Here is a 23,069-nt window from a genome sequence, read left to right as displayed (position 1 = left end):
AGTGTCTTTGGTGACATACCAAAAAAAAGAGAAGATAAACCTACAAGAACAAGCTTCCTGACTAGATTGAGTTTGGTGTAAGGAAAACCCCTGTGTCAGCGTCTGTCCAAAATGGAGAATTAATATTCCTGAAAGCACTGACTCCCACTCCCATCAACTGCATCTACACTTCTCACTGCTCAGTAAAACAGCCAGCATAATCATAGAACCCACTCACACTACCCCCTTCCTTCTCCTCCTACCCATTAGGTAGAATCATTTTCTATGTTGGTTAGAAAACCATCAGGCTTTTCTATCAGCCATTTGCACCAAGGGGGATAATTTCACAACTTCACTTGCCCCATCATTGGTAAGTTCCCACAATCTATGGACTCACTTTCAAAAACTCTTCATCTCATGTTTTCAATATTTATTACTTATTTATATATTATTATTATTATTTCTTTCTTTTTGTATTTGTGCAGTTTGTTGTCTTCTACACTCTAGCTGAATGCCTCAATTGGCTGGGCTTTTATTTGTTATGGTTATTAATCTATAGATTTATTGCATATGCCCAAAAGAAAATGATCTCAAGGTTGAATATGATAAATTTACTTTGGACATTAGAGGTCCATGATGTTGTGCCAGACTTTTAACCTGCTCAAAGTTCAATCTAACGTGTAGCAGAAGCCACTTATTAGGTGAGTGAACAGCACCTGTTTCTTCAGTGATGTTTTTAACCACTCAATGAATTCTGTGCATTGCTCATTGCTAATGTCTTTTGGAAAACTTTGATACCAGAAGACAGAAGTAGCAAACATGATCTTCAGCATCACAACACAGTACAGACCCTTCAGTCTATGATATTATGCTAAACTTTTAACCTATTATAATATGATTAGGAATAGTCAGCATGGCTTTGTGAAAGCAGGGCATGCCTTACGAGCCTGATTAAATTTTTTGAGGATGTGACTAAACACGTGTGACTAAACACATTGATGATGGTAGAGCAGTAGATGTAGTGTATATGGATTTCAGCAAGGCATTTGATAAGGTACCCCATGCAAGGCTTATTGAGAAAGTAAGGAGGCATAGGATCCAAGTTGAAATAGCTTTGTGGATCCAGAACTGGCTTGCCCACAGAAGGCAAAGAATGATTGTAGACGGGTCATATTCTGCATGGAGGTCGGTCACCAGTGGTGTGACTCGGGGATCTGTTCTGGGACCCCTTCTCTTTATGATTTTTATAAGTGACCTGGATGAAGGAGTATTGGGATGGGCTAGTAAATTTGTTGAATACACAAAGGTTGGAGGTGTTGTGGATAATGTGGAGGGTTGTCAAAAGTTACAGCGGGACGTTGATAGGATGCAAAAATGGGCTAAGTGGCAGATGGAGTTCAACCCAGATAAGTGTGAGGTGGTTCATTTTGGTAGGTCAAATATAATGGCAGAATATAGTACTAATGGTAAGACTCTTGGCAGTGTGGAGGATCAGAGGGATCTTGGGATCTGAGTCCATAGGACACTCAAGGCTGCTCCACAGGTTGACTCCGTGGTTAAGAAAGCATACCATGCATTGGCCTTCATCAGTCATGGGTTTGAGTTTAGGAGCCGAGAGGCAATGTTACAGCTGTATAGGACCCTGGTCAGACCCCACTTAGGTACAGAGGAGATATCAGGGGTAAGTTTTTACACAGAGAATGATGAGTGCGTGGAATGGGCTGCCAGTGATGGTGGTGGAGGCGGATACGATAGGGTCTTTTAAGAGATTCCTGGACAGATATATGGAGCTCAGAAAAATAGAGGGCTATGGATAACACTAGGTAATTTCTCAGGTAAGGACCTGTTCAGCACAACTTTGTGTGTCAAAGGGCTTGTATTGTGCTGTAGGTTCTCTATGTTTCTTTTCTAAGATCAATCCAGGAGTTGGACCATAAGACATAGAAGCAGAATTAGGCCATTGAGTCTGCTCTGCTGTTCAATCATTGATGATTCTTTTTTCCTCTCCTCAGCCACACTCCCCTGCCTTCTCCCCATAACCTTTGATACCATGGCCAATCAAGAACCTTTCACCTTAAATACACCCAACGACTTGGCCTCCACAACTGCCTGTGGTAACAAATTCCACAAATTTACCACCATCTAACAAAAGAAATTTATCCGCATATCTGTTTTAAATGAACACCCTTCAATCCTGAGGCTGTGCCCTCTTGTCCTAGACTCCCCCACCATGGGAAATACCCTTTTCCCATCTATACTGTCTAGGCCTTTCAACATTTGAAAGGTTTCAATGAGATTCGAATCATCCTTCTAAAATCCAGTGAGTACAGTCCCAGTGCCACCAAACATTCCTTCTATGATAACTCTTTCATTCCCCGCAATCATCCACTTGTTGCCTCTTTCAATGAGCCAATGCTCTAATCATGCTAGCAACTTTCCTGTAATACCATGGGCTCTTAATTTGGTAAGCATCCTCATGTATGGCACCTTATCAAAGACCTTCAAAAATCCAAATTACAACATCCACTGCATCCCTTTATCTATCCTACATGTAAACTCCTCAAAGAATTCCAACAAGTTTGTCAGGCAAGATTTTCCCTTGAGGAAACCATGCTGAATTTGTCCTATCTTGTCCTCTGTCACCAAGTACTCCAACAGCTCATCCTTAACAATTTATACCAACATCTTCCCAACCACTGAGGTCAGGCTAACTGGTCTATAAATTCCTTTCTGCTACCTCCCTCGTTGTTTAAAGAGTGGAGTGACATTCGCAATTTTCCAGTCCTCTGACACCATGTCAGAGTCCAAAGATACTTGAAAGATCATTACTGATGTCTCCACAATCTCTACTGCTAACTCTTTCAGAACCCTAGGGTGCAGTTCATTTGGTCCAAGTGGTTATGCACCTTTTGGTCTTTCAGCTTTTTGAGCACCTTCTCCCTTGAAAGAGTATCTGCACTCACTTCTCTTCTCTCGCACCACACCACATTTGGCACACTGCTGGTGTCTTCCACAATGAAGACTGATGCAAAATACTCATTCAGTTCATCTGCCATCTCCTTGTCCCCTATTATAGTTTCTCAGGCCTCATTTTCTAGCAGTCCTTCATCTACTCTCATCTCCCTTTTATGTTTTATGTACTTGAAAAAGCTTTTTCTATCCACATTTGATATTGTTTGCTAGCTTGCTTTCATAGCTCATCTTTTCCCTCCTAATGATTCTTTTAGTTGCTTTTTGTAGGTTTTTAAAAGCTTCCCAATCCTCTATCTTCCTGCTAATTTTTGCTTTGTTGTATACCATCTCTTTTACTTTTACATTTAGCTTTGACTTCCCTTGTCAGCCACGGTGGTGTTATTTTACCATTTGAGCATTTCTTTGTTTTCGGAACATCAATCCTGCACCTTCGTCATTTTTCCCAGAAACTCAAGCCATTGCTGCTCTGCTGTCATCCCAGCCAGCATCTCCTTCCAATTTACTTTGACCATCTCCTCTTTCATACCACAGTTACTTCCTTTACTACACTGAAATACTGCTACATCAGACTTTACTTTCAAGTTGAACTCAATTATATTTTGTAACTGTCAGGTTCTGTTGGCTGCATAAGTCTAGGGAAGACAATCTCTGGCCCCATCAAACGTCTGAGATTTAGGTGTAAGCTCACCCCAAACCCCTGTCTGTGTGGATGCTGCGTGATTTGTCACCCTGTTACAAATCAGTACCATGAAGTAACAGACAGTACGCCATATACAGTTAAATGATTTAGCTTTAGAATTCTTAATTTGTCTAAAGGGTTAGTAAAGGAGAAGCAAAATAAAAGAAAAGGGCCCATTTTAATGAAACAGTCCAATGTGCACAAGTTGGAGCTCACGGTTTCCCCTTCACTGATCCTCCATCAACTTTCCTGGGTTTCGTCGACTCCCGGTCTGACTCCTACAACCTCTCCTCTCTGGCATCTTCTCTCTTCATCTTCCACAGAACAAAAGATGTCACCCCAGTGTCAGGCACACGGCATGAAAACACACCCTGTCATTTGACAGCTCACATTCCAAAGCACCCATTATCCCTAACCTTAACCCAAACACTGCTTCCACCGAAAGACCATTACATTAGCAGTGAAACCTTTCCATGTTTTTACAATTGTGCTCACTGCTTCCTAAGTGTTCCTTTACCTTAAGCTCCCTAATCACCTCTGGTTCATTACATAACATCCAATTCAGTATAGCTGATCCCCTAATAGCTTCAATGACAATCTGCTCTAGAAAGCTATCTCATAGGCATTCAACAAATTCACTCTGTTCAGATTCATTACCAGCCTGATTTTTCCAATCTACCTGCATGCTAAAATCTCACATGACTGTCATACATTGCCCTTCTGACACACCTTTTGACACATCTGTAGTCCACATTCCAAATGTATGGAGCCAATCCTTTCCGGTTCATTACATAACACCCTGTGTATAATTGCCATCAAGGTTCTTTTACCCTTGCAGTTTCTTAACTGAGAAGGATTCAACACCTTCTGAACCTGTGTCACATCGTTCTAATGATTTGATGCCATTCTTTACCAACAGACCCACACCACCCCCTTTGCCTACCTTCCTATCTCTTCAATACAACTTGTAACCTTGGACATTCGCCTCCCAACTACAACCATCCTTCAGCCACAATTCAGTGATGGCCATAACATCATACCTGACAATCCACAGAAGTGCAACAAGATCACCCACCTTATTTCTTAGACTTCATGCATTGGGATATAACACTTTGAGTACTGTATTCGCTACCCTTTTTGATTCTGCGTCCCCAATGCACTGATACTCACCCTGCTGGCTGCAATTTTGTCCTATTATCTGCCTACCCTTCCTGTCAGTCTGACTGTATGAGGTATTTGCTATTTTTACCATCCATTTTTATGCCAAGGACCAATACCATTCAGCAAGGGGTCTGTGGACCCCAGGTTGGTAACCTCTGATCTAACCATTCCCTCCTACATAACCCTCCATTTTTCTATCATCCATATGCCTTCCCTAAAGGTTTCTTAAATGCCCCTACTGTATCTGCCTCTGCCAGCACACCTAGTTGGCATTTTACACACCACTCTCTGTGTAAAAAACATACCTCTGACATTCGTCCTAAACTTCCCTCCAATCATTGTAAAATGATACCCCCTGATATTAGCAGTTACCACCCTGGCAACATGATTGGTGTTTCTATTGTTTGGATAAATTTGCTGTAGAAATCTAGTTGCTTGAACAGCTCAGTAATGTTGTATGATGTTCCTAAACACATTACAATGTATTTAAACATGAAATACAAATTAACCTGCTTGTGTTGACAAGTAGAGATGTAACATATTGCTGGTTGTAGTATTTATGTGGAGATGTAAAGCACTATTAGTTGATTAAAGGATGGAGTAGATGTAGTAGGCCATGATATATGTTTAACCCCTCCACTTGTTCCTTTTATATTTGTTATTTTTTTTATTGAGATACAGTGTGGGGTCAACCCTTCCAGACCTTCAAGCCTAGCAAACCCCCAATTTAATCTGGGCCTAATCTCAGGACAATTTACAATGACAAATTAATCTACCAACCAGTACATCTTTGGATTGTAGGAAAAAAAATGGGAGTACCCAGAGGAAACCCACCCAGTCACAGAGAGAACATACAAGCTACTTAAAAGCAGAGACAAGAATTGAAGCCAGGTCACATGTTCTGTAAAGCTAACCACTATGCTACCCTGCCAGCCTTTTACATATGAAATGTAACAATTTTGGAGAAGTTGTGAAATATGTAACACATATTCAGTAAATAGTGGTAATAATTAGTGAAGTTATTTATTACTTATTTAATACTTAATTTATATACCTAAAGTCATTTACAGAAAATAAAATGATGTTTTACTGCCTTTCTTTACTATTTGCCACAGAAAAAATTTAAAATTTTTATGGTTGGATAAGGAGATTTTTTTCTTCTTTCATAATTATTTATGCATTGACTGATCTATTTTAAATCTGTCACATATTATTTCCATAACTGTTATTTTAAATAAGGAACCAAACAGTAAAGAAATAAATCTTCTACATTGCTGAAAAAGTGCTGAGCTTAACTCTGTAAGCTATTTTTATCTAGCACATTCCAACATGCTTCCGTGTAACAAGGACTCTGCACTGGCAATGAATAAGTTATCATTTGTTTCATGAAAACAGGTGGCTACAAGAAAACTGATTCTTTCCAAATTAGATTGTTCTGAAATCAGCCAGTTCCATCATGGGCACGAGCCTAGCCAGCATCGAGGATATCTTCAAAAGGCAATGCCTCAAGAAGACCCCATTACCCAGGACATGCCCTCTTCTCATTGCTACCATCAGGAGGGAGGTACAGAAGCCTGAAAGCCACACACTCAACGATTCAGGAACAGCTTCTTACCTCTGCTCAGATTTCTGAATGGACAATGAATCCATGAACACTACCTTACTTTTTTTTTCATTATTTTGCTCTATTTGTACTACTTTTTTACTTTTTAATATATACTTCCCACTATATAGTTTTTAGTATTAGGTATTGCATTGGGCTGCTGCCACAAAACAACAAATTTTGCAACATATGCCAGTGATATTAAACCTAATTCTGATTCTAAAAATGTTTACTGGGTAGTTTTTTGAAATTATGAGTCACTTTTACTCCCTGAAGTGGCCTATGACTTCAGTCGGTTGACATCCTTTGAATTATTCATGCAAAATTGACATAATAACACATGCATAATGCCCTCACGCTGAGCAGATCTCACAGCAATTCACAAGCACAAGACATTTGACTGTAACTATAAAACTCATAGGAAAATGTTCAGATCCTTAAACACCTTCCACATGTCTCATCTGGACTTGCCAGAGAAAAGTTGTTCCCAATTAATACATCTTAGTCCTGTCTAATATCTTCATAATTTGCCCTACTCTGATTTAAAACTCCCCCACAAAGACCATACCTATCCTTATCTATAACTATCCTGAAAGTTAAGGAGTTGGGGTCACTGTCCCATAACTGTTCACCCACTGAAATGTCAGTCATTTGGACAGGCTCATTACTCAGCACCAGGTCCAGCATGGCCCCCATCTCGTTGGACCGTCCACATATGGATTTAAGAAATCTTCCTGGATACACTTAACAAGTTCTGCCCCATCTAATTCCCTTACACTAAGAAGGCCCCAGTTTATATTAGGGAAGTTGAAATCCCCCATGACAACAACCTTATTATTTTCACTCATTTCCTTTATCTGATTATATATCTGTTCCTCAATGTCCTGGTAGCTATTAGGGGTCTGTAATGCAATATCATTAGTATGATTGCACCCTCTTATTCCTGAGTTCCACCCAAATGGACTTAGTGTCTGACCCCTCCCTGAGTGCAGCTGTGATATTGTCCCTGATTAGTAGAGCAAACCCACCCCCTCTTTTACCTCCTCCTCTATCCTTTCCAAAACTTTGAAAACCTGGTACATTAATCACCAATTCCTGCCCCTCTCTCAACCAAGTTCCATGTACTGATCCATGCTCTGTTCATCACCTTTACCTATAATAATCCAGCATTAAAATACATACTCTTCAAACTATCCAACCCATCATAACTGTTATTTCAATTTTGCCTTTCAATACTTTCTCTGACAACTCCTTCCAGTCTAATCCTTCCCTTGCTGACGTGGGGCTCCAGTTCCCAGCTCCCTGCAAAACTAGTTGAAACTCTCCTGAGCAGCACCAGCAGACTTCCTGTCCAGGATATTGGTTCCCTTTCAGTTCAGGTGCAACCTGTCCCTCTTGTATGGCTCAAGTTCCAATGATCCAAGGATTTGAAACCCTGCTCCCTGCACCATCTCCACAGCCACTCATTCATCCATGCTATCACACCTTTCCTACCTGCACTAGCTCATGACACAGGAGTAATCTGGAGATTACAATCTTGGAGGTTCTTCTCTTCAGCCTCTTTCCTAACTCTATATACTCACTGCATAGGACCTCTTCTCCTTTTCTGCCTATGTCATTGGTACCAACATGCATCATGGCCTCTGGCAGTTCCCGTCCCCCTTGCGAATATCCTGCAGTTGCTCCAATACGTCATGGATCCTTGCACCCTGGAGTCAACACACCATCCTTGTGCCTCTTTTTCAGTCACAGAATTTCCTTTCTGTCCCCTCACTATTGAGTAAACACAAGAGATTTTGCAGATGCTGGAAATCCAGAGTCCAAAATGCTGGTGGAACTCAGCCAGTCAGGCAGCATCTATAAAGAGGAATAAAGTTCAAGTTTAATTGTCATTCAACCATGCATGAATACCCATGAATACAGCCAAACAAAACAGTGTTACTCCAGAATCAAGGTACAAAACATAGTACCAACAGTCGTACACAGCGCAAGGCACATATAGCACATATAAGACAGCAGTAAAATATAGTCACACAAAAAATATATAGGCTCAGTCCCTGAGAACACCATACTTCTTGTCTTCTGCCAAGTAACTGTGCCATACCATTTCTGGTATTCTGGTCGAGCGCACTGACTCTGCCGTGCTTCCCCGGGCAGCTGTAAACAGGCTGTATTCATGGCTTGAGGCCTAGTCCTCACCACAACCAAGACCATGCAGCTCCCCTGGCATTCGGCAACAAATCAGTGAATTATAGTATACCACACTAACAATGTCCAGGGTCTTGAGATCACAAGAAAAGTGACCAAAACGATCACTTGCTATTAAACTGCACACCTCCTTCGTACACCCACTCCAATGCTTCTCTGATGCGGGCAGCAGCACAATCACACCAAGTCCAGCTTCTTCAGTTTCTCCGCCAACGAGCAACTCGCTGATGGGGGAGACCTGCAGTACTGTAAGCTTTTAATGTCCAGAAAGGTCTTGAAATCACAAAAATATATGTAAAAAAGACAATAGCACCTATGTTTGGCCCTGTAAAAGCTTCTGCATCCAAGTGCGCCGTCATCTTACCGAAGTAGATGCTTCATCAGAACTACAAATGAAAGGAACAAAAGTCAGAAGAAGAAGAAGAAGAAGAAGAAGGGGAGAGGGAAAGGTGACAGATGATGAGAAAGACCAGGAGAGGGTGAAGGAGAGCAGGATGAAGTGAGAAGCTAGTAATTGATAGCTGGAAGAAATAAAGGGCTGAAGAAGAAGCATCTGGTTTTACCTAGTATTGTGCTGCAGTGTTCTACCGTGTTTTCTGTATCCTATGCAGTAAACCTGAAAACAAGTTTTAATCGTTCAAATGGATTCTAGTGAAATTGTGTTAACATATCTGCAGGGAAGAATCACGCATGATATCTCAGTAATGTCAGACACACTCCCTCAGGCAGTCTTCAGAATTCAGTAACCCATAAAAGCTGTTCAATCATTCCCATTCCCTTACTCTTTTGCTTTAGACTTGCAAACGTTATCTTAAAATATGCAAAGTAGAACTGCACGATGAAGCTTGACAAACGCCCTCCACTTATGAATCAAAATACTGAATTTGAAAAGTCTCTTTCAATGACCACTGTGGGAAGGAAGCAAACAAAGGACATTCCCTATTCCACAGATATCAAACATATATCTGTGAATGACATATGTTATATCATACATTCATATGTTATGTGCTATAGGTACAGAAGCCTCTGACAGCCCTCCTGTGCGTTCCTATGAGCAAACTTTACTTACCGGAAAATGTGCACTTATTCATGAAAAAGATTTCTAACTAGCAACAAACTGAAAGAATTGTTGAGCAGACTTGTTAAATTAAATATGAATAACATCTTAAATGCAATGATAGTAAAGGGTGGATTTTAACAGGAAATGCATAAAAACCACACTCCTCCAATTGCCTTAAAATTATGCCCCCCTCGTATTAGCCTTAAATACTATAGAGCCTTAAATAGAATTGATACTTAAAATGGTAAGGAGATAATATAAAGTTTTGCACTTTATTTAAAGGTAATGGCATAGAGCTCTAGTGTGTGGTGGGCAGTTATGTTTTTCTTAAATTTTTTTATGCAGCTAGCTTATTCATGTACTGATGCTCCCATTATCCAGATGATTGAGAGTATACAGTACTTGACAACATAGTTCTGGTGCACTCTGGGAAACGTCACTACATCAAAAGCAACATATAAATAAAGGTCTTGCTAATGACATGATATTTTATTAGAAAAGAAGCTCATGGGGCTCCATTAGAAATCTTTTGAAAGGCCTAGATTGAGTAGAGGATGTTGGGGTGGAAATGCATCTCTCCCTCTGCTAGCCTGCAGGTCACCCTTGGGCAAGGTGTAGCACCTGCTTAGCTCCACGATCAGGGCCACGTGAAGCTATGGGAACAGGTTGTGGATGATCGTGTGAGCAGCTGGTGCATATCACAAGTCCCGCTTATGCAACCATTGACGCCAGGCAGACAACCTCTGAAGAGTATTGATAATGGCTGAGGCCACCTGTATTGTAAAGACACTGCCCAGAAGAATGCAATGCCAAAATTTGCCAAAAACAATTACGGTCATGGAAAGACCGTGATCACCCACGTCATACAACACAGCACATAACGAATTAACAAAACAGAGTGGATGTTCGTATAGTAGCGGAGTCTACAACCAGAGGATGTTCGTATAGTAGCGGAGTCTACAACCAGAGGGATAGCCTCAGAATACAAGGACAACCCTTTGGAACAGAGATAAGGAGGAATTTCTTTAACAAGAGGATGGCAAATCTGTGGAATTCATTGCCAATGACGGTAGTGGAGGCCAAGTTACTGGGTATATTTAAAGTGGAGGTTAAAAGGTTCTTGATTATTAAGAGTGTCAAAAGTTAAGGGAAGAAGACAGGAGAATTGGGTTGAGGGGGGATAATAAATCAGCCATGATGAAATAGTGAGGCAGACTTGACGGGACAAATGGCCTAATTCTGCTCATCTGTCTTAAGTCCTTATCGTTCCTAAATTTTGAGTATTTTACTCTCTTTTCTGAGAAACATTGCAATGAAGTATGAAATAAACCTTGATTCTTCATGTTCCCAAACTTGAATTAAAAAGTACACAGTACAAGAAGCCAATGAAAGTGACTTTGTGGGTTATTTTATTCCTCTTCCGAGGAAGCTTCAGTGGTTAATAACGAGGTATTATGAAAATGAAGTGCAGAGTGACATAAATAGCAAAAGGCAGCTGTTGTGTGCATTTAACAGCTCCAGGAACTATGTGTCTAAGGTTTGTGACCACATAGCAACAAGTAATATGAAACTAGTTTATTTCCTTGAATATGATATGTGAAACTCATAGATAGTATTATAAAGATAAAAGCTGATAACTGGCAAACATAGGCACAAACACCAATCATATTACACCATCTGGCACCATTTTAAATGATAAATCATCACACAATGCAGTTTAAAATTGGATATATTAAAGATACAGCATATTATGTATAAACATAATTATTATATATTTATAATTGAGTTTTATAAATATATACAGTACTGTGCAAAAGTCTTAGGCACATAAATATAGCTAGGGTACCTAATACTTTTGCACAGTACTGTATTTGTCAATGTGGAGCAGACAGCGCATTTATAAATCTGGCAGGAGCAAAGAATGTTGGGAATGTCAAGGGTGGAACGGCGTGGGAGGCTTGTGAGACAGGTGGCAGCGAAGGAGTGCTGGAGTGGGGGTTTGACGCGGGTGCAGACACAGCAAGCCGTGAGACACCAGGCAGGGTCATTCGATTCCAAACAATTGGTTCCTTGATCATTACAGAATGTCTCTCTGGTGCTTCCCCCTCCCTTCCCTCTCCCTTCCCCTTTTCCAAACCATGATTTCCCTCTCCCTACCTCTTCCCACTCTCAGTCCACAATAGAGATCCATATCAGAAACAAGTTTATCGTCACTCTCATAGGTCATGAACTTTTTTTGTGGTAGTAGTACAGCGCAATACAAAAAATTACAACAGCACTGTGCAAAAGTCTTAGGCATCCTAGCTATATACATATGCCAAAGACTTTTGCACAGTTCTGTAATTGCTATATATTATTTAAATAGATGATTAAACATATCTTGAATACTTATCACAGAACCTGTAATTAACTGAAGATGTTACACCCAAAATTTACAAATGGCTCATAATGTGATATTACAGATATAGTGTTGAGTAGAACTCATTTTTAAATATAGATTATTTTCAATTTAATTATCTATTTAAAATTCACACTGATCTGTAATCAGGTTTACATCTTACATGCTTTAAAGAAATAATTTCTCTATAAATCTTAATTAGGCAATTAAAGTATCATCATACAAAAAGTTCTAAGTTACTTTGAACTTTGATGAAGCAATGAAAGTACCATCATACCAAATGCTGGAGGAACTCAGCAGGTCAGGCAATATCTATGGAGAGGAATAAACAATCAACATTTTAGGCTGAGACCCTTCTCTGGGACTTCAGTTCCTCCTGCTTTCCTCAAGATATCTAGCATCTGCTGTATTTAAAACATCATCATATAGTGTAAAAATTAACTGCTTAAATAAAATGACGAAGGCACACATTCAGTAGTACTGTAATGTCTCCAACAAGAAAGCAAAATTAATGTCTATAAGTCATCAATTTGTTGCTGCCCCGAGGTAAAAAATCTATGACTGATAGCATATTAGAATAGATTCCACAGCAAGTGAAGCAAGAAAAATGCAGTACTGTATTGCAATAACAATAAAAGCACTTTTTCTCATGAAACTTTCTAATGCGACAGTAGCTGACCTGAATTATTCAAGCAACTCACTACATGGCTCTGAAACTAGTAACAATTCCATGTTTATCATTCAAGCATTTTTGCATTATATGACCCAAAATAATTTTGAATTTGCTTGCTTGGTGGATGGTGGGCGCTGATGCTTTTTTTGCTGAAATACTTGTGGGTGGGGGGAGGGTTGATGCTTTGCTGCTGCTTGTGCATGGGAGGGGGAAAGGGGACTTTGTGGTTTTAACATTTTTACTGTCATTCATTCTTTGGGGTATTCTTCTGTTTCCATAGACATTTACAAAGACCAAGAATTTTAAATGGAACTATTGAACTATTAAATTTGACTTTAAAATGATCAGACCACCATCAATCAGCGTCGACCATGGGTATTTCATCCTAGCTGTTAGATATGCAAGCCAGCGAAGTATGAGATGGAGAGCAAGCTATTGTCCTTGTAGCAAGCTCCCTCTCTCTGGACATCTGATGAACCCAAAGGAACAGCAGTGACCAATACAGTTTGGCACCAGCAGCGCCATAGGATTTGCCAGTCAGCATTGAACTCAATGTAGGACTGCCTTAGGGACTCCAACTCCGCATTCCTCTCCCTCGGAGTTTACTCCCAAAGCCTTCTCCATAAGTGGGTATATCTGCAAGGCAGCAGATATTTGAGATCAGAGTCTTCCTTCTCCTAGGTGAACTGCCAACCATTGTTGACGAGCCACATCTGCCCGAAAGTGACTGGTTTTAAGGTGCCAGTTTATCTGCCTTTGCCCCTTCTCCTGTCAGTAGAAACAGTTCTGCCGGGCTTAGCCTTATGTGAAGGCCAGGAGCTGGACTTTGTTGTCAGAGGCTATTTGAGGTGCACCCCACTGGGAGCATTTAATAGGTAGTGGGAACTTGTCCCCAGTACCTCTCCAGTTATAACAACTTTAAGGAACCAAATTTAAAATACAGCAGATTTAAATTGGTAAGAAGATTGATTTGTTTTGTTTATTTTCAAAGTAAATGTATTGCTATCAAAGTACATGTACTGCAAATAATCATATACTAATTTGAGATTGATTTACTGGAAAATAAAGAAATACAATAGAATTTATGAAAAAAAAGTATAAACAGGACTGACAAGCAACAAAATTGCAAAAGAAGACAAATTGTGCAAATAAATAGCAGTGAGAACATGAGTTACATAGTCCTTGAAAGTGAGTCTGGAAGTCATAGAATTAGTTTGTAGCTATAGTGAATTAAGTTATCCATGGCAGATCAGGTGGTAGGGTAATAACTATTCCTGAAGCGGGTGGTTTCAGTACCTGCCGATGGAAGTAGCGAGAAGGGGCCATTGGCTGGATGGTGAGGCTCTTTGAAGATGGATGCTACTTTCTTGTGGCAGCATTCCTTGTGAATGCATTCACCCCTTCCACTGGGTTAGAATCAGCCACTTGTGCAATAAATGATTCAGTACTTAACATTTTGTTGCTGTTAGCAAGCAAGTTGTCACAGCGTTGCAGAGCTCCATTCAATAGTTAACCTGAGCAAGCTGACAATTTTATTAACAATGACTTCATCCTCTGTGTGACTGTAGGAAATAGATTCATGCACAAGCACTCCCAAGTCCCTCTGCGCAGCAGCACGCTGCAAAGTTTCACTATTTAAATAATAATCTGTTCTTCTATTATTCCTTCCAAAGTGGATGATCTCGCATTTACCAGCATTGTATTCCATCTGCCAGACCTTGGCCCACTCACTTAACCTATCTATATCCCTCTGCAAACTCTCCACATCCTCTGTACAATTTGCTTTTCCACTCAGTTTAGTGTCATCGGCAAATTTTGCTACGCTACACTCAGTCACCTCTTCCAAATCATCAATGTAAACAGTAAACAGCTGCGGTCCAGCACCGACCCCTGCAGCACCCCACTCACTACTGACTAATACAGGAGGATATAATTTTTAGGTGATTAGAGGGAAGGTTAGGGGGGATGTCAGATGTTTTACACACAGAGAGTGTTGGGGACATGGAATGTCCTGCCAGGAGTGGTGGCGGGGGCAGGTACATTAGCGGCATTAAAGAAACGCTTAGGTGGGCACCTGGATGATTGAAAGTGGAGGGCTATATAGAAGGAAAGGATCAGATTGATCGTAGAGTAGGTTAAAAGTTTGGTAAGGCATTGTGGGCCAAAGGGCCTGTACTGTGCTATACTGTTCTATGGTCTGTCATATTTATTACACCAGCTTTGGTTTTGTTTTAGTTGAGAGTGGCCAGATTTTTGGGCCCTCAATAATTGGCAAGTTGTCAAAGTTCACAAGCAGTTTACCCACAGATGGCGATAAGAAACTGACTGGACCCCTGCTGGTACCGCTGGGCATGCAGATGTTCCAGTGAGTTCCCTGTCTGCCAGAACTAAAGCTCGTCCCCATAACATTGACATTGTTATTAATCATTGTCCAATAACTTGCTGTTCTTTTGACTGAATGATGGATTAATGATGTGAAATTCTTGACTCTAACTTTAATCTGTTCAGCAGCTAAGTACAGCCAAGAGGCATGAAACCAAATATTACATCCCATGTGGTAGTGCCTTCATGCATAATATAAGTACTTGTGGAAAACATTTCTTTTGCAATAAGGGTTTCTCACACGTCCTTTTCTATTTATTTAATTATATTTGCTTTTCAGCATACAGTACAAACTAATTGAGCAATACACAGAAATGCTGAAGGAACTCAGATACAAGATTCAAGGTAGTTTACTGGCATTCTTCAGTACTTCAGTATGAAGGATAGCATAGGGATTGTTGCTCCGGATCTGATGCAGCACAAAAAAAATCACAACAAACATACACTTACTGCCAATTACGCCATTGGTGTTTAGGACAGCAATGGTCCTGCATCTCTGGTGGTGCTCAGGACTTCCTTCAACATGTCAGTAGCGTCCTTTTAGGTTTTCAGTACTGTCAGTCATGCAGGTCCCAGGTGGAGACTCAGGAACACAGTCGCACTCAGATGTACAGTATAAGGATTCTTCACTTCTGTTTCCATAATAATTTTGTTTGACCAGTCAGTGATGTTAGCTGAACCCCCAAACCTGGAAGGCCTGTAGACCACTCTTAGTCTGGACTCTACCCTTTAACCTATTTAGCATCGGTGACCCTACCAAGAGCCAAAGCATAAAGCCCTGACTCCAGCCACATAGCTTTCTAGGCACGCAAGCCCCCAAATGCTACGACAAGGTTGTGGTCCTCTTGGAGGACAACAAATATAAAGACACAATAAATAAAATTCATGATGATGATGATGATGATGGCTGGTTCTTCGCTTGTAAAAATCAGGAATATAAATACATACGTTTAGATTATATACATAGTCTTATCTTATATGTATAAAGTGACAAAGATAAATACATAACATTAGCTTATATACATAGACTGATTTGTTCATGAACTTTGATTTTGTAAAATCAGGCAGCACCATTGGAGGCGAATAAACAGAAGAGGTTTCAGGCCAAAACCTTTCATCAGGACTCAATACATCAATTAATTACATGGCAAGAAACGTGTGATTTATTGTTGGTGGAATACTTAATAAATAAGGAATTTCCTAGCAAGGTAAACCTTATTGTATGGCTACATAATCTCACATGGGTACCATGAAGAGAGAAAAACAGACCCTGCACAGTACATCATGGGAATATTCCTCCCCACCATTTGTAGTATCTAGAGGAGGTGCGTCCTTAAGAAGGCAACATCGATCATCAAAGATCCCCACCACCTGGAACCATGCCATCTTCACACAGCTACCATCAGGCAAGAGCTACAGAAGCCTCAAATCCCATACCACTAACTTCAAGCTTCATGCATGAAGACACAACCTCATGGGATGTAATATTTGGTTTCATGCCTGTTGGATGTAATAAGCTGCCAAACACATTAAAGTTAGAGTCAAGAATTTCACATCATTAATCCATCATTCAGTCAAAAGAACAGCAAGTTATTGGATGATAATTAATAATAATGTCAATGTTAACACTCCATGGGGACAAGTTTTGATTCTGGCAGACAGCGAGCTAACCACCAATGTGATAACTTGGACAACAGGAACAGAATGGTTCCCTTCAACCATGTGTTTCCTGAACCAGCCAGCAAACACTTAATCACTACAATTTATCAACAATATGACCATTTTGAACAGTTTGCACTAAAATGAGCACTGCTTCTTGTTCTATTTGCGATTTCAGTAAAAATTGTGCATAATTTATGTTTCTTTAATGTTTTACGTGTGAATGCTGCTTATCTCATGCCTTGTAGCTGCGATGCCTTGGTCTCTGTGCAGTTTTCACCGCACCTGTGCATTTGATGATAAACTCAATTTCGTAAAGTGTTGTTCACAAAGTATACAGTGGGCAGAGGAGGATCATTCAGATAATTGTTAAGAGAGGAGTATTAGATTTGGAAATAAAGTAGCTGGTGCTGAAAATCCAAAAAGGCATGAAAATTGGTAGGTCATAATGTAATAATGAAGAAAATATCATTCTGCCTGTTTACAAAAAATGTAAACCAACTCAAGCACCAAGTCCAACCATATGATTTAATCTGTGAAAGATCCTATAAGGGAAAATAAAACAAGTCACAAATAAGAGACAGTCTGGAGATGAAAGTCTGGAAATCTAGAGCAACACACACAAAATGCTGGAGAAACACAGTAGATCTGGCGGCAGCTACAGAAAAGAGAAAACAGTCAACATTTTGGACTGGAAGTCTTCATCAGGACTGGAAAGAAAAGGGGTAGATGACAGAATTAAAAAGTTGGAGGGAAGGGAAGGAGGTAGATACAGGGTAATAGCCAGGTGGGAGGGACAGGTAAAGGGCTGAAGGAACCTGATAGGAGAGTGGACCATTGAATAAAGGAAAGGAGGAGGGCTACCAGGGAGATGTGATAAAAAGTAAGAGGCCAGAGTAATAGAAGAAGAAAATAGATTTAACAAAGTAGATGAACAGATGGAAAGTTCCATGAACACTGTAAAATTAGAATGTTGTACAAAACGGTCATCCAGTCTTGGCTTACTGTAGTCAGTGTGGATGAAGCCATACTAAGTGCAGTAGACGAGGTTGGAGAAGGTGCATGCGAACCTTTGCTTCACCTGGAAGGGCTTAAGATTCTCCCACCATATAAAACACCCTCTTCACATACACTCTATCAAGGACTTTCACCATTTGATAGGTCTGAATGAGGTCACTCCTCATTCTTCTAAATTCCAGTGAATACAGGCCCAGATATGGCAAGCCTTTTCATATGACAAGCCATTCAATCCTGGAATTATTTTTGTGAACCCTCTATCAACCCTCTCTGATTTTGGCACATCCTTTCTAAGATAAGAAACCCAAAACTGCTCACAATACTCCAAGTGAGGCCTCACTAGTGCTTTATACAGTTTCAACGTTACATCTTTGACTTTACAGAGGCATGCAAAAGTTTGGGCACCCCTGGTCAAAATTTCTGTTACTGTGAATAGTTAAGCCAGTAAAAGATGAATTGATTTCCAAAAGGCATGAAGTTAAAGATGACACATTTCTTTAATACTTTAAGCAAGAATTTTTTTTTATTTCCATCTTTTACAGTTTCAAAATAACAAAAAAAGGAAATAGACCGAAGCAAAAGTTTGAGCACCCTGCATGGTCAGTACATAGTAATACCCCCTTTAGCAAGTATCACAGCTTGTAAACACTTTGTGTAGCTAGCTAAGAGTCTTTCAGTTCTTGTTTGGGGGATTTTCGCCCATTCTTCCTTGCTTCTGCACCCTTTTTTCTCCAAACGTACCTTGGTTTATTGTGGCCAAGAAGTTCTATTTTAACTTCATCAGTCCACAGGACTTGTTTCGAAAATGCATCAGGCTTGAACCTTTTGAATAGAACTTTTAGGCCGCAATGAGCAAAGGTATGTTTGGAGAAAAAAGGTGCAGAATTTCATGAAAAGAACCTCTCCAACTGTTAAGCACGGGGGTGGATCGATTATGCTTTGGGCTTGTGTTGCAGCCAGTGGCACGGGGAACATTTCACTGGTAGAGGGAAGAATGAATTCAATTAAATACCAGCAAACATAACACCATCTGTGAAAAAGCTGAAGATGAAAAGAGGATGGCTTCTACAACAGGATAATGATCCTAAACACACATCACAATGGACTACCTCAAGAGGCGCAAGTTGAAGGTTTTGACATGGCCCTCACAGTCCCCCGACCTAAACATCATCGAAAATCTGTGGATAGACCTCAAAAGAGCAGTGCATGCAAGATGGCCCAAGAATCTCACAGAACTAAAGGCCTTTTGCAAGGAAGAAATGGCGAAAATCCCCCAAACAAGAATTGAAAGATTCTTAGCTGGCTACAGAAAGCGTTTACAAGCTGTGATACTTGCCAAAGGGGGTGTTACTAAGTACTGACCATGCAGGGTGCCCAAACCTTTGCATCGGGCCCTTTTCCTTTTTTGTTATTTTGAAACTTAAAAGATGGAAATAAAAATTTTTCTTGCTTAAAATATTAAAGAAAGTTGTCATCTTTAACTTTATGCCTTTTGGAAATCAGTTCATCTTTTACTTGCTTAACTATTTCCAGGAATAGAAATTTTGGTCATGGGTGCCCAAACTTTTGCATGCCACTGTATATCCAAGTTGTCTTGGAATGAAAGCTAACATCACGTTTACCTTCCTCACCACAGATTCAACCTGCAAATTAACCTTTAGGGAATCCTGAACAAGGACTCCTAAGTCCTTTTGCATTTCAGTTTTTTGTATTTTCTCTTTATTTATTTCATCTACCAAAGTGCATGACCATTCAATACCTTTCACTGTACTCCATCTGCCATCTCTCCTCTGATCTTCATATCATCTACAAACTTTGCAACAAAGCCATCAATTCCATCATCAAAACCATTGACATATAACGTAAAAAGAATCAGTCCCAACACTGACCCCTGTTGAACACCACTAGTCACTGCCCACCAGCCAGAAAAGGTTCCCTTTATTCCCTCTCTGTGTCTCCTGCCAATCAGCCACTGCTTTATCCATGCTAGAATCTTGCCTGTAATTCCCTGAACTCGAAACTTGCTCAACAGCTTCATGCATGGTACCTTGTCAAAGGCATTCTGAAAACCCAAGAACACGACATCAACTGGTTCTCCTTTGTCTATCCTACTTGATATTTCTTCTAAGAATTCTACCAGATTTGTCACACAAGAGTTTCCTTTGAAGAAACCATGCTGTCCACGGCCTATTTTATCATGTGCCTCCAGGTACCCTGAGACCCCATCCTTAATAATCGATGCCAGCATCTTCACAACCACTGAGGTCAGACTAACTGATCTATAGTTTCCTTTCTTTTGCCTCTCTCCCTTCTTGAAGAGTGCCGTGACATTCAGAACCATTTCAGGATCTAGTGACTCTTGGAAGATCTTTACTAATGCCTCTACGATCACTTCAGCCACCCCGTTCAGAACTTTGTGGTGGGCATCATCTGGTCCAGGTGACTTATACACCCTCAGACCTTTCAGCTTCCAAAGTACCTTCTCTATAGTTATAGTAATTTCATGCACTTCATGCCCCCAACACCTGCAAGTTCCACCATACTGTTAGTGTCTTCCACAGTGAGCACTGATGCAAAATACTGATTCAGTTCTTCTGCTATTGCATTGTCCCCTATTACTACCTCTCCAGCATCAATTTCCAGTGGTCCAATATCCACCATGCCTCTCGTTTACACTTTATGTACCTGAAGAAACTTTTGGTATCCCCTTTAATATTATTGACTAGCTTACTTTTATATTCCATCTTTAACTTCTTAATAAATGTTTTTAGTTGCCTTCTGTTGTTTTTTTAAAAGCTTCCTAATCCTCTAACTTCCCATTAACTTTTGCTCTATTATATGCCCTTCTCTTTGACTTTTAAGTTGGCTTTGACTTCTCTTGTTAGCCACAGTTGTGTCATCTTTCCTTTAGAATACTTCCTCCTCTTTGGGATGTAAAAATGCTGTGCCTTCTGAATTGCTTCTTGAAATTCCAGCCATTTCTGTTCTGCCATCATCCCTGCCAGTGTTCTTTTCCAATCAATTTTGGCCGGTTCCTCTCTCATGCCTCTGTAATTCCCTTTATTCCACTGGAATACTGATGCATCTGTCTTTAGCTTCTCTTTCTCAAATTTCAGGGTGAATTCAATAATATTATGAACATTTACCCCTAAGGATTCTTTTACCTTAAGCTTTCCTATCAATTCTGGTTCATTGCACCACACCCAATCTGGAATAGCTGATCCTCTAGTGGACTCAACCATGAGCTGCTCATAGGCACTCTAGAAATTCCCCCTTCTGTAATCCAGCACCAAGCTAATTTTCCCAATCTACCTGCATATTGAAGCCCCCCATGACGATTGTAACATTGCCCTTTAGGCATGCATTTTCGAACACCCATTGTTTTTGTAGGCCACATTCTTACCACCGTTTGGGGGACTGTATACAACTCCTATAGGGGGTTTTTTACCCTTGCAATTCCTTAGCTCTATCCACATTAATTGACCTAATGCCACCTGTTACTGATTATCTGATTATCATTTTTTACCAACAGAACCACACCACCCCTCTGCCTTCCTGCCTGTTCTTTCAATACAATGTGTATTTTTGAACATTAAGCTGCCTGTTATAATCTTCTTTCAGCCATGATTCAGTGATGCCTACAACATTATACCTGTCAATCTGCAACTGTGCTGCAAGTTCATCTACCTCATTCTGTATATTGCATGCATTCAGATACAACACCTTCAATCCTTTTCGATTTTGTCACACCATGCTTAGCCTCCTGAGTCCTAACTTTGTCTGAGGTCTCACCAACGTCTGCCTCCACAACTTCTCCAGGAACTGTTCCAGCACTCTTTTTCCCATACCCCTGCAGCTCTAGTTTAAACCCCACCATGCAGCAACAATGAACCTTCCCGCTAGGATATTAGTTCCCATCCAGTTCAGGTACAAACTGTCCCTTCTCTACATGTCCCACCTTCCCTGGAAGAGAGACCAATGATCCAAAAACCTTATGCTCTCCCTCCTGCACAAACTCCTTCGTCACATATCAAGCTGTATAATCTTCCTATTTCTGGCCTCATTAGCATGTGGCACAGGTAGCAATATTGGGATCACAACCCTGGAGGGATTGTCCTTCATCTTAGTGCTGTACCCAACTCCCTGAACTATCTTTGCAGAACTTTGTCATTCATTCTGCCCATATCATTAGTACCTACATGGACCATGACTTCTGGTTGTTCACTCTCCCACTTAAGAATGTTGACAAACTCATTGTGAGATTTCATGGACCCTGGCACCCAGGAGGCAACATACCATCCAGGAATCTCGTTCTCACCCACCGAACCTCTTGTCCGTTCCCCTAACTAACAACAAGAAGCGTGCCTCTTCTTCCCTCTTTCCTTTTGAGTCACAGAGGCAGACTGTGCCAGGGACCTGACCACTGTGACTTTCCTCTGTTAGGCCATCCGCCCCCCCCCCCCCCACACAAACCCCCAACAGTATCCAAAGTTACGAAGGGAAGGAAAAGACGAGTTTTTCTTTCCTTTGCTTTCTCTGAGTGAAGCCTCTTTTCGCTGAAGCCTCAAAGAGCTAAAGCCTTAAGATCACCACTCTGACTATGTCCACTCCGATGATGGCCACTGCGCTTGCCCCTGCCTTCCTTTAATTTGCTCTTACTAATCAATCTCAAACACTGATTGGCTGCTGGTCAAAGCTCTATTACACTGCTGCGACCCACTCCTGCCTTTTATCCTCGGCAGTCCCCTTCTCTCCAAATTTCCAATGTCTGGATTGGCTGCTAGTCAAAGCAACATTTAGAGATCATATGACTAAGTACACTGCAATTTGAGAATAAAAGTGTAGAGCACATGTTTTGTGGAACAAACTGATGCAATGAGCAAAATTATAAGTTATATTATTTTAATTTCATAAGATAGATATCAGGATGTAATAGCTAATGCAGTTAATTGTGACTTTTTTGTCAACATATGACTCAACCATGTTACTTGTACTGAAACACATAATTGTGCAGGACTAGAGTCACAATTCAGCAATATTTATCAGAAACATAAATATAAATAGACCCATGTTGCAAAACGGATCTTTCTGGTTTCACGTTGTGAAACTTCTATCGCTAGCTTTTTCACTTTTATAAATAGATAGATTGGTTTATTATTTTAAAAAAGTACCAGCTTACTTACTTACTGCTCCTATGCTGCTGGCGTTTAGGGCAGCACTAAAGGTCCTCCATCCCTGTCTGTCCTTGGACATTATGTCACACACAAATGTAGAAGG

This window comes from Hemitrygon akajei, chromosome 2 (genome assembly GCF_048418815.1).
Source record: "Hemitrygon akajei chromosome 2, sHemAka1.3, whole genome shotgun sequence".
NCBI lineage: Eukaryota > Metazoa > Chordata > Chondrichthyes > Myliobatiformes > Dasyatidae > Hemitrygon > Hemitrygon akajei.
The sequence above is the reverse complement of the archived record's forward strand: the minus strand, read 5'-3'. Positions refer to the sequence as shown.